The 13,090-nt window shown below is 37.9% G+C and overlaps 1 non-coding gene across 1 annotated transcript; it reads right to left on the reverse strand.

The window, feature by feature from the left end:
• Positions 1-12,626: 12,626 nt before the first annotated feature.
• LOC118484647 lies at positions 12,627-12,733 on the reverse strand. Its single transcript, XR_004873750.1, has one exon. It is a non-coding gene; the product is annotated as a small nucleolar RNA R71 (small nucleolar RNA).
• Between the last annotated feature and the right edge of the window lie 357 nt (positions 12,734-13,090).

Below are 13,090 nucleotides of genomic sequence, written 5' to 3' on the forward strand. Positions count from 1 at the left end.
TCATTTTACGAATGTGTATATGACCCATCTTTCTGTGCCACATAACCGACTCTTTTTCAGTCGCTTTAGATTTTGTCACAAAGCATTGTTTTTTAGGAGTTGTTGGTGTTGCAGCGCTCATGTCTAAAATGTAAAGATCATTAACCCTAGGGGCGCGCAACAGAACCAACTCATCAGGGACTTTAAACCCTGGTTTTAAAACTAAACATTCTGTTTTTGTAAAGTGAACGCTAAAGTCTTTGTCGCATATTTGCGAAATACTTAACAAATTGTTCGTCAGTTCAACAATATAATTCACTTTGTCAAACGAAATGATGCCGTTCGTGAGCATTCCCTGACCAACAATCCTTCCTCCTTGGTTACCAGCAAATCCAACGTAACTTCCATTAATCGCTTTGACATCATACAACAGTGCTAAGGATCCCGTCATGTGTCGCGACGCTCCGCTGTCCATTATCCACCTTGAGAGCACAGACTTGGGCAGCTCCTGCAATCAATTCACAAACACATCAGTTAAACAATGATGCCCACGACTTTTTAACTTCCGACACTGTACCAAAAACCACATTGCATTTCTCAGTTGTTTTCGGAAAGTTAAATGTAACGTTTGGCTCAATTTCCTTTTTATCTTGTTTCATGTTGTTATGAAGTTTGGGAAATTCCGACAAAAACTGATCAATTTCAGACTCAAATACAACAACATCATCTTTCACAGACTGTGACTCATTTTTCAACACATTTTCCATCTTATTAATCTCACCAGATGGTTTAGATTTCGCGATCCATGATTGTTTTTCAAAAGTTTTTGCTTTAAGGTAAAATTTTGAAGTCTTGAGGGACTTAGAAGACTCGCCAATTTCGAAAATCGATTCTGGCTTATCCTCCGACTTCAACTTTTCACCTCGTTTGAGAATTCGGATCGGCGAAACCATCACTTGTTTATCTTTTGCAACGACCGGTGATTTTGGTCGAGGTTTTTGAATAGTCTGTTTTGGCACATATTTGTTTTTATCCTTAGGTTTTTCAACCTTCGGTTTCTCAACCACTTGTTTCTTAACAGCTTTTACCACAACTGGTTTTTCGATCACTTTCTTACACTGCTTCGCCATATGGCCGACTTCATTGCAGCGATAGCATACACGTTTGTCATACTCGACAAATGTGCTACCAACAGTTTCTGCTTTCAGCTTTTGCACTGCATTGAAATCGTCCACAGCCTTTTGACTAAAAATATACTCTTTTTCAGTCTCAGTGCTCGGACCACAAACAAATACATCATCAATTCTATCTTTTGGCTTTACCAACTTCTTAGTCATTTTCTTCTCAAAACAAGACCTTTGTTCTTTAACTGATTTTTCTTGTTTTGGTTTTTACCCACCCCCTCTACCTTTTCTGGACTAGTAGGACGTGACGAACCAACTGATTTGTTTAGTTTTGAAAAGAAATCATTTTTCTTTAATTCGTTTCCGCTCAACTCAATCAGCTTAAACACTTTCTGAACATTCTCAAATTTAACATTCTGAAGCGGAAACTCGATGTTGGAGTAAAGTTTGTCCGATCCAACCATAGTGTAAGCCACCATGATTGAATCATCATCCACACTTTTATCCTTTTTCGTCAAATAACGATCTAAAAAGTTTCCGTCCTCCTCAGACTCACTACCGGACTCCAATGATTTTGCTTTCTCAGATTTCTCACTATCATCGTCCAACACCTGATCAATAAGATTTTTGATTACCTGGGATTCGTTGTCAGTGTCAGACGCAGTGAAAGTTATATCAAGGTTATCAGGTAAATCATTTTCAAGTGTTTTTAGTTTTATGTTTAATGCAGCTTCCACCCCATCTGGATATTTCTGTGTATAATGATTCCACATTGGGGGTGGAACTCTGTTGAAGACAGATGAAGCATGTGGCTGTTGTGGTACTATTTGCTCTAACACATATGATGATGCCACATAACTCATCAATTTCTTATCAATTCTATCATTTTCAATTTTAGTCAACTCAAGCTCTTTTCTCAAAGATGCAATTGTGTCTAAATGAAAATTCACTTCTCTTTGTTTGTCAAATAAAGTTGATTGTGCCAGCTTGGTTGCTTTATCGTTTTCAAGACTTTCATTTTGTATCATTTTTATTGACCTAGCCAATGTGTCGTATGCCTCTTTTACTTGCCCTAAGTCAAACTTCAACAGATCTGAATGTTGTTTCAGTTCCTGATACATGGTGACTTTTTCAAGACACTCCGTGCATGGTTGTGAACAACTTTGACACGGTGTATCAGAGACTGAAACTTTTTCTACTAGAATCTCATTCTCACAAACAATTTTACCAACAGGATTTGACTCCAACTCAGACGACTTGACCATGTTGACCTCTAAGACTCCAGATTCCTCTCCTAGACCTGACACTTTATCGACTGACTCCTGAATGTCTGAATCTACCTCTTTTAATTTGCTCATCAGTGCTTTATCCGCAATCTCCTTTAGAGTTTCTTCAGTCATTTCCTTCGACACATCAATAATCTCCTCGACTCCTTCTTTCTCTGCTACGAATCTCGGACAGGTTCCGGTTCTTGGATCTTCAAAATAATCTGCAAAAGAATCAAATACGTTAGAAGGTAAAACTGATTTCATAGTATAGACAAATTCCTCCCGTCGAGATTGAAAACTAAGAACATCAGATACAGATTCCTCAGCTTTTGCAGAATCTTCCATAGAAACATCTTTAACAACCTCCGGAACTTCCTGATCAACAACTTCAATAACCTCTTCAACCACGATCTAAGAAACAGACTCAACAGCTTCAGTAACTGCTTTATCAACCACCTCAGAGCCAGACTCAGCAATTTCAGTAACTTCTTCAACAACATTCTCAGCAACTACCTTCTCGAGAACTTCTGACTCAGCACCCGTCTCTGTAATCTCTACAACTTCAGCCATCATTGCTTGATCGTCTTTTCCTGGAATATACTTATCCTAACTAAAACCAGACGCAACCTTCTCATCATCTTGGTTAACGATCAACGCCTTCTCAGGTTTGTTCTCGATCTGAGGTCTTTGAACTGTAGGCTGTTGGTTTGGGCGATGATATATAGCTTGTCTGTAATAGTCAGTGGTAAACGGATTCTGATGATTTTTCACCTCACGATTCAGACATTCACGCTTGAAATGACCTTTCTCTTTGCATTTAAAACATGTAACTTTGGTCTTATCGAACCCTAATTTCTGATCCGGACCCGACAAACTGTTTCTACCGGTGATTTCCATAAATCGTTGAGCTCTTCGAACTAAACTTGCCATACACCACTTAATATCTATCAATTCCAGCTCCTCCGGATCGATCTGATCGTAATCCTCTTTAGTCATATCGGGATTTCCGATCCTACCAGCGACCAACCCTTCATATGCTTCCAAAACTGAACCCAATAACGCGATGTGCTGCTTGGCTGCATTTTCGGAGATTTCATTTCCATTCTTGATGTTAATTGCAATGTTACATTGTACTCCTGACACAACTGTTTGTTGATTTGATCCAGTAGAGCTTTGAGGAGAATTTTGATCTGAGACTTTGACATTCGGCTCGTAGTTTGCAGATGGAGTCGATTGACTTGACTGATAGGCATTTGGAGCAACAGATGAAGTGTTGTCTGCACTAAAACCAGTTTGAATTTTCGGACTTTGAACATTCGATACTACAGAACTACTCTTGTAATACAAAGATACATCCTGTGGCATATTCGTTGAATTCATCTTCTTGACTTTCACCAATTCTAATTCATGAGCTTCAATTTTCTCTATGAATTCACTCAAACTATAGTTCACGAAATCCGAACTATTTTTCAACATCATCACATATGTTCCCCATTCCTCATAGGGAAGTGCATCGCACAATTTGTCTATCCACTCTTCATGGGTCTTTTCGATGTCCAACCTTCTCATCTCTAACACTAGATGACAGTACCTCTCTATAAGCTGCTTTGTTGATTCACCCTTAATCCCTGTGAAGATGTCAAACTCTTTCTTTAGCAATGCTGTTTTACTTTTAATCATATACGCGCTGCCTTTGAACTTTTTCTCTAATGCTTGCCATATCGACTGTGAACTATTTTTGTGCTGCAGTAACACTAAAATATCTTCTTTTATTGCTTGTTGTAAGATGTTGATCATCTTTTTCTCAGCTTTGAATTCGACCTGCTCGGCAGCTGTCAGACTGGCAATTGTCTTTTTTATATTCACCCCATCTACTGGAGCAACATACTCTCTTTCGATTTTTATCCAACTTTCTAAGTGATTTGCCTGCACCCAATTTTTGAATCTCTCAGACCATCCTGAATATTCATCCAAACTCATCAATTTTGGAGGCTTCTGCATCGTTCCAAGTTCGTTTTCTAAACTGACATTTTGCATGATACTTGCTTGGCTTTGAGTCGCACCCACACCCGAAAACATGTTGTAGAAATCCTGACTGTCCATTTTCAGCTTTATCGAAAAAAAAACTTTCAAACAGTATGAATAAGCGATCCAAAGAATGCACAAAAGCGATCCAGAAAATTTCACTAAGAGCGATCCAGACAGAAACTTTGGAGCGATCCTGAACAATACACCTTTGAGCGATCCTAGAATCTGACTAGTGAGCGATCTAGGAGTGACGTATAAGCGGTTCAAAAGACTGTATTTCGAGCGATCCACAGATGATACACAAGCGGTTCAGAAGATTGCTAAATGAGCGGTTCAGAAAAGCGATTCAACACCTAAAGTAGCCATTTGGAGCGATCCAGAAGAAAAATTATGAGCGATCCAGCTAAAACTGTACTTAGGAGCGGTTCATAAAAGCGAGTCACAGATGACGTCAGAGCGGTCCAAACTTCACGAGTGTTTTTATGTCACTTTTAGGCCATGTTTTGATCCGAAACTTTCAAGGGTTTATATTTACTGTGTTTCACACCTACTGTCCAAATCTCAGTCCATTTCCACCACTAAATCAGTCCAGATCTACAAAAGTCCGTGAAAACCACTTCGTATCTAGCCACTAACTCGCAACTGGCTCTGATACCAATTGTAGGATCAGTTTTGACCACACTAATGAGTCAATCAGAGCTAGTGCTTACTGAAAATGTGGCGGAAACACATTTTCAGCATGATACGATGATAAAACTGATAGAAAGGAGTAGAAAACATAGAGATATACACTTTAATCACTTTTACTTCACTTGATAACGATTGCCAAACGGTCAGCAGTTCGACGTACAGCACAAGACAACGTTACAAATGAAATGAGCACTGGGGTATATATAGATATCTGGAACCGCTCATGTGACATGTCCACATGAGCGATCCAGCTTGGGTCGCTTTTGTGGACAACTGTCACAAAAGCGGTCCAGCAACATAAATTTCATACAATTACACTTTTAACCCCTGAGCTATTACAAAATAACCTATCTAGACCATATACGTTAATCTAACTTCACAAAGACGCAGGCTTTAGACATAATGTACCAACACACTTCTCTCTTACTCAGATGTTAACATGGTGTCTTCAAACTCCCCCTCTCAATCTGCTGGGATCGTAGTCTGGAATTCTCTCCTTCACTTTGAGATCGTGATCAGGCTCTTATCTAGTTCAGGATTGACACCTGGCAAACATTTACCTGCACAATCTCTACCCACACATAAGTTTCTTTTAAAGATTAAACTTTCAAACTTTTAGAAACTTTTGCAAGAAACTCCAGAAATGATTTTACATTCAGGATCTTTTACCGACTCTTATCAATCAAACTTAACAACTTCACATCTCCCAAACCTGTTCTTCATGTTTAGTACTTGGAACTTCGAAAATCAGCTTCTCAACATTAGTTGTTGAAAATCTTTTGATTTTTCAAAATTTATGCTAAAACACACTAAAATCTTTTTGATTTTTTTGAAAGAAAGTAAATGACTCCACTTGTAAACAAAACAAAAAAAATAATGCAGAAATAGAATATTTACAGACAATATTTTTGTGAGTTCGTGCAAGAGGATCATATCAATTTTGAGACATATCACCAACACCGTTAAGCTTGATTTCATTTTAAGTTTTAAACAATTTACCTAGATTGTCAGTATGTTGATCCACTTAATTTTTTACACAAAGTTCAACTGTTTCGAGATACACAATTAGTGTCTTAATTGCTTAAACTTATTCGTGTGTCCCACTACTTGAATATACTCCCGTATCCAGATCCCAATATTCAGTCTTACAGGTGAGTATACCACAACTGATATCTGTAAAGGGGTTATGTGCGAGGGCCGTGAGATCTCAGGTCGATACTTCCGTATACGCAAAGAGATGACGGCTTCGACTTTCGGTGTGTCCCCTTTAGAGGATCTTTTGATTACAACAGCAGCGACTATCAATTTTATTGTTTCATCAGCTTGCTAAGGGCGATGCTGTATTTCAAGCATTTGCGGAAAGCATTATCCGGGGACTAGGTCAATATTTCTATACAGCAGAAGTCCCGGGATAATACCCCAGATATCACTGAGCATAAAGACCTAGTATCTCAGAATAAGGGACCTTTCAAACAAGATTTCAGGGGTTACCTATATATCCAAGCAGTTTTGTTAACCCACAGAATAAGCAAATTTGATTTTTTAGGTTTATATCACGTCACAATTTACTAAATGTGCGAAAACCTACTGACACATCCACAGTAAGATTGTTTATCACATTTTTGCGTTACATTTCTTTAGCATGTCGTGATAGTCCACTGATGTACTATCATTTCCTCTTATATGCAACCAAAACTCATTTTTCAGTTTTATCATGTTTTTGTCTTTTTCAAATTTTCTGATGTTTTTGGATTTCTAAAAAAAATTCTTACTCCCCCTAAAATGCAAAAACATTTAAGAAAATTGAAAACAAACTGTACAGAAATGTGACAACTGATATCGAATTGCTTTAAATCTCCATTCGGTTGGCTTAACAATCAGAACTGCCCCTTACAACAAACTATTTTCCCATAATAATTTCAAAACACTCAAGTTTGTTTTAATCAGAATGGTTTTTCCGGAAAATAAGTTTTGTTGATTTTACCATTTGTAAAATTGGGGCAAGATTATCACTTTGTTTCTTTCTCTTTTCAATGATATTTAACCCAAGTTCAATTTAATGACCTTGGTAGAATCAATCTGATTCAAAAATTTGAACCACTTGTAACAACCACAAACATACAACCACTTGAAGGATTAACAATTAAGCATTTCAAACCTGTTTTTCAACCAATTACCATCTGTTGGTTGAATTCTCAAGGTGCCGACTCCTACTCCTCGCTTACAAACCTGGGAGTTCCGGCAAGTCCTGCAAAAACTTCTCAAACACATTATACAAACATGATAAAGAATGATGCTGATTCATGATCCACGATTACCAACTTGGGATCTCCGGCAAGTCAGGTGTTTACCCTTTGAAAAATATATCCACCCAAGCCTGGCCTTCCTTGGGTGTAACAATCTCATCATCTTTTCTTTCAACAGACTTGTGAACATGTCGTTTAGAAGCATAAAAATCTTTGACACTTTTGGCCTTACCATTGACCATTTGTCTAAAGATGCGTTTCACATTTCCGTTGAAAGTCTTTTCAACATCAAATTTCTTCTTGTTAGAATAAAATTGATTTGAAATTTCAACTTTTCCAACTTTCTTCATAAAATTTTCAGCACGCAAAGGCGGAAAATTTTCATCGTTCATAGTTGGAACTGATTTTTCAGCCTTTTTCTCAACACGTGGCATCAGATTCATCAACAGAAATGTTACCTGAACCTTTCACAACCCATTTTTGATTTTTTACATTTTCTTTTCTTTTTAAAGCACTCTTTGAACATTCTCCTTTTTCAAAAGTTGAATTTTCAAAGCCAGTAAACTTTCGGGTTGAGAGTTCAGTTTTCTCGACAACTTTCTCTTTCAGTTTACTAGAGACTTCCTGTTTTGGTTTGAATGTCTTCGGACAATCTTTGGCAACATGACCGACAATTTTACACTGAAAACAGGTTCTCTTTTCAATCTTCTTTGGAACATCATTCTTCTTCAGTTCTTCTTGCTTCTTGGCAAGGAATTCTTGATTTGTCTTCTTTCTGAACATTTGTTCTTTCTCAGCCTCTGACGTTTTCCCTGAAACAAACATAGTTTTTGGTTTATAAACTTTTTCATTTTTATAGTTTTTCGGTTGATTAAATCCTAATCCTTTCTTTTTGAAATTACAATTATGATTTGGTTTCTTTTGGAAACTATAACCACAATTGTAACCCATTTTCTTGTTGATTCTTTGTTGATCTTTTGAAGTGTATTGTTTAGGTTTTCCGAAAAGATTTAAATCTTTTATTTCAGAAATATTAATTTCTGTAATTTTGAAAACCTTTTGAATCATTTCAAATCTGACACTTTTTATTGGAAAAGCATCATCAGAATATAATTTGTCAAAATCTTTCAAAGTATATGCCATTTTGAATGATTCATCATTCAAATTAGATTTTGATAGCAAAAATTGTTTGTCATAAACCCGTTTGTCCTTTTTGATTGTTGGCTTTGATGCATCAAACTCATACTTTGACTCGGGTTTGGACTCCATGTTTGACTCCTCACTGTCATCTTTATCTAACACCTGATCGACCACACTTTTTATCAACTTTGACTCATGATCAGTGTCGGATGACGTGTATGTGACATCAATATTTTCTGGCAAATTATCCGATGGCCCAGACTCCCATTCTAAGTTGGACTTCGAGGTGAATATCCATTTTCGACTGGGGGCGGACATCTGTTGTAGACCACACTTGGTTTCTTACCAGAAATCTTCACTTTTTCTTCATCTTTTATCACAGATTTGTTTTCTTCGGACGTCTTCACTTCTTCAAACGTCTTCAAATTCTCCACAACCGGATAAATCCTGTCAACAACAAAAGTAGAACATGAGTAACTTTCTAATAGCTTTCTAACTTTCTCAGTTTCTATCTTTTGTGTTGCTAACTTCAACTCCAGATCAACACATTTCTTTATATGAAAACTGGCATCATCAAGCTGTCTCAGGTATGCTATCTTCAGTGTATTCATTGCCACAGCTTGTTCACCGTTTGAATCAGTATATTTGTTGATTTCTCTGTTCATTGTATCATAGGATTCTTTTAATCTGTTTATATTGTGCAGCAACTCATTGTTCTGCTTGATTAACGAATCACAATTCATGCACTTTTCAGGAACTTTGACTGGTTCAGCATCAACTTTGACTTCAAATTCAGGAACATTCTTGACAGTTCTGTTTGATCGTAAAAATTCAGCTCTTCTCTTTTTCTCAGCTTCAGCTTCAGCTTTTAATCTCTCTTCCTCTTCTTCCTCTTCTTCAAGCTTTCTCCGTCTTGCTTCAGTAGCTTCCATTACTTTCTTGCACTTTTCGGCACATTTCAAATCGTAAGCATTAGCAATGAAAGCGTTAACATTTGAAGTGTTTTTGGACATCTCTTTGGCCATAAGTTCTTGATCTGGGCAAAAATTGTCCCAACAGAAACCTTCAGCCAACTTTTCATCATCTTGTTCTGCCAAACACACTTTGCTGTTTGTTGGAAGATATTTATCCCAGGTAAAATTATCATATTTTCCTAGACATGCTCTTTTTGACCCGTCAATCACATCTCTCCCGTGTGCAGTTTGTGCTTGATGCTGTGCTGGTGGTGTGACTTGATGATAAATCGCCTTTTTGTGATAATCGTTGTTTCCAAAAGGATTCTGGGCACCAGTAGCTTCACGATTTTTGCACTCCCTCTTGAAATGCCCCTTTTCCCTGCAATGAAAACATGTAACTTTAGAATTATCAAAGCCTAAAGTTGAAACATTTGCATCACGAAAATCATCTCTTCCCGTAATTTGTTTAAACTTCTCAGCTCGTCGCATCACACTAGCCATGGACCATTTAATGTCCATCAATTCCATTTCTTCCGCATCAATTTGATCGTAATCCTCTTTCGTGAGCATTGGATTACCAATCTTTCCGGCCACAAAACTACTATAAGACTCAAGAACCATTCCCAACAAAGACATTTGATTTTTGGCAACTTCTTCAGAATAATCTTGATTACTTTCAAGATTTAATACAATATTGCATTGAAGTTTTCTTCCATTCTTTGTTGCAGAAAAGTTTGTATCAAATGATGAAAATCTTGTGCTGCTTGATCCTTGGGATGATTTCTTTTCAGAAGAATCTTTCACACTGAAAGCAGTTTCAATTTTTGGAGAATGATTTGTTGTTCCAGTAACACCACTTTTGTAATACAAGCTGATGTCCTGTTTTCCATCATAGTTCTTCATCCTGGCTATCTTTCTCTGCTCCATCTCTTGAGCTTCCAGGTGTTTGATGAAATCTCCCAGTGTCATATTTTTATAATCTTTTCTGTTGGATCTCAGCATCATCAGAAACGTTCCCCATGTTTCATGTGGTAGCGCATCTGCAAGTTTTTCAATCAATTCATCAGTATCTTTCTTAATTCCAAGTTTTATCATATTTCTCACCAAGTTACAATATCTATCAATTATTTGCTTGGTGTTTTCAGATTTCAAGCCACAGAATAAATCGAATTCTTTCTTCATGAGAGACATTTTGTTTTTGAGCATATCATCACTTCCAACAAATTTTGCTTCCAATTCTGTCCAAATTGAATAAGTAGTTCCATCATGTTGAAGCAGTATCAAGATATCTTCTTTTATCGCTTGCTGAAGCAGACTCACCATCAATTTCTCATCTCGATATTTCTTTTTATCTTCCGTACTCATTTCTCGAATTGTTAACTACACACCATTTGTAATGGGTCTAACATATGGTTCCTCAGTGTGTTCCCACGCATCCAAATGATAAGCTTCGACCCAGTTTCCGAACCGTTCAGACCACGCATTATAATTGTCAATATCCATGAGTTTAGGCGGTTTCTGAGACGTCCCGGTTTCATTCTCAAGCAAAGCATTCTGAGTGATTGTGATTGGGCTAGGAAATGCGTTATAGAATTCGTTGTCCATTGTTTAAAGTTCAGAAGTTCACAAATTTCCAAGCTTAGGCAAATTGTTCCTTTGAGCGAAACCCTAAATGTCTTAAAAGCGAAATCTTTGTTGTCACTAAAAGCGAAACCTTGATTGATCACAAGAGAGAAACCACTAGTTGTTCCTTAGAGTGAAACCTTTGTTGAACAGATGAGTGAAAACAGGTTTGACCAAATGAGCGAAACTATCTTAATCCTTGGAGCGAAACCTCAATGTCACTGGAGCGGAACCTCAAGGTGGTCACAAAAACGGAACCTCAAGTGTCACTAAGAGCGGAACCTTTAAGTGTCTTATGAGCGGAACCTCTGAATTGTTCACACGAGCAAAACCACAAGGTCACTGGAGCGAAACTAGTTTGATATTTGGAGCGAAACCACCTGATGATGTCATCTTTTGCACGAGTTCGTAAAAGCGAAACCTCTAAAATCCTAAGTTCTAGATCGATTTTAGATTTGAAACTTTCAAGGGTTTATTAATGCATGATTCCGAGTGCTGTGTGTGAAATTGAGCTGGTTTTACCGTGAAAAATTTTAAAATTTTGAAGAAAGTGTAGAAAAACAGAATAAATGCAGCTGAAATGGCAAGAACTCTTCCTCCTGAGCTCTGATACCACTTGTAGGATAGTTTTCGGCCCTGATTGAGTCGATCAGAAGAATTCCTATCCAAAACAAGAGGCGGAAACTAATGTTCTGGTGCAATTACAGCTGAATTCATTTTAAACTGTTGTTGTATTGATCTTGAATGCGGTTACAAGTTCTGACAACACTTCGGCAGCACTTCGTGGCTTACCGGAAGACAACACCTACAACTATGCTTGGGGTTTCGCTCTTACAACCTATATAGGTGAGCATATTTCGCTCATACGGACATGTATGTATGAGCGAAACCTCCACATGCCATATAAGCAAAACTATTTATTTGACACAAGAGCGAAACCCTATCTTATGACACATAAGCGAAACCCTAGAAGATGACACATGAGCGAAACCTTATCTATCACATGTTTCTTGGATTTCGTGCCATATTCTAACCTATACACTACTAGACTTGATACAAGACGTAGTCGACAGACGTAGTGCACCAACAAGTTCCAATAAAGACATAAAAGAACCTCTAGACGAACCCGAACACTTTCTTAGAAAAAGACTTAAAGCTAAAAAGCAAGAAAAAGTTTCGGGGGACCCACTCCAAATGGCAGATCAACGTACCCTAATGGATTACCTACGACCCACGGTAGGTAATCTTGGCGCTGCTATCAATGCACCGAATGTCGATGCCAACAACTTCGAACTTCGGTCGCATTTGATTCAAATGCTCCAAAACTCCGTAACTTTCCATAGGCTTGCGGACGAAGATCCCCACTTACATATTACCAACTTCTTGGAAATGTGTGATACTTTTCGAATCAATGGGGCATCAAATGACGCCATCCGCCTCCGAATGTTCCCGTTTTCACTAAAAGACCGAGCCAAGGCTTGGCTTAACACCCTCCTAGTGGGATCGGTAAACACTTGGGATGAACTAACCCAAAAGTTTTTGTATAAGTATTTCCCTCCTTCTAAAATGGCTAAATTAATGACAGAAATTAATACATACTCACAAGAGGATGGGGAATCCTTATATGAAACTTGGGAAAGGTTCAAGGAGCTACTAAGAAAGTGCCCTCATCATGGTCTTGCGGTATGGCAACAAGTATCCACTTTCTATAATGGGTTGTTGCCACACACAAGACAAACACTTGACTCTAGCTCCGGGGGACTTCTAAGTAATCGTCGCCCAAATGAAATTTATAATCAAATTGAGGAAATTGCTCAAAACAATTTCGGTGGCACACTCCCCGAGGCACAAAATCTATTGCCCCGGGCGCCTATAAGGTTGACGAAAGCACTTCTTTACAAATGGATAATGAAGGGTGCGGTGGGCCACATGAAAATTGGCAAAACGGCCTCGGTTATGGCTTGTGAAGGGTGCGGTGGGTCACATGAAAATTGGAGTTGTATGAAAGAAATGGATAATGAAATGAAAATGGTAAA

Source organism: Helianthus annuus, chromosome 11 (genome assembly GCF_002127325.2).
Source record: "Helianthus annuus cultivar XRQ/B chromosome 11, HanXRQr2.0-SUNRISE, whole genome shotgun sequence".
NCBI lineage: Eukaryota > Viridiplantae > Streptophyta > Magnoliopsida > Asterales > Asteraceae > Helianthus > Helianthus annuus.